Genomic DNA, 975 nt, shown 5'->3' on the forward strand with positions numbered 1-975 from the left:
GGTATTTTTTTAAAAGTTGGTTTTTTGTGTTTTTTATTAAAATTTATATTGATTCAATATAATATTAGCTAATTTATATTATTTAACTTTTGTTTTCTAAACTTATATCCTATTATTTTATTGATTTTTACTGTAAACACTTATTTGTCAAAATGTCTCTATCTATGATAAGTGGAATCCTAATACTTTACCGTATAATAATTCATGTGAAATTCAATTTACTATTATCATATTGTTGGATTATGTATAAATGTGTCTGTGTGAAGATGTTCGGAAGTGGTAATAAATATATTTGATAATAAAGTTACGTTAAATAATTAATAATTTTTTTGAACAACATAAATAATAAATTTTAAAATTAATCTAATTTAAGTAAAATATACTGTATTCTTAAATTATTCACTTAAATCTTAATATTAGAATAAATATTTGTATATTTAATAAATTAAATATTTAATATATCTATTGTTTATATTGTTTAATATTTTTATTATCTATTTATATTTTTTTATAATTTTGATGTGAAAGTTAGTAAAAATTTAAATAGATTTATGTGAGAATTGAGTTTTAAAATATCTAAACTATTGAAAATATTATTTATAAAAAGAGGTGATGATTTGGTCATTATTTACAGAGATTTTTTTCTGAAGTTAGTGAGTGATTTTTTTTCTACTGAGTTTACATAGAATCAATTATTTTAGTGAGGATAATAACAAAGTAGTTGAATGGCAGCTCTTTTTTACTCCTCAAATCGAGTCGGACTCGAGTTATGACTTATGATACTTGTGCTCTAAATAAATTGGGCAGCTTAACCTGCCTGCCCTTTTGGGTGCTCTCCTCTAACTCTTGAAAATGGATTACCAAATGAATTAATCAATTCTTTAAAAATAAAGTAAATTTTCAAATTCCAAATTTAGTTTATTTTTTGGTCATTTAACAATCATATTTTATTTTCAAAAAAAAATAATACTGCAC

Source organism: Arachis ipaensis, chromosome B09 (genome assembly GCF_000816755.2).
Source record: "Arachis ipaensis cultivar K30076 chromosome B09, Araip1.1, whole genome shotgun sequence".
In the NCBI taxonomy this organism is placed as follows: domain Eukaryota; kingdom Viridiplantae; phylum Streptophyta; class Magnoliopsida; order Fabales; family Fabaceae; genus Arachis; species Arachis ipaensis.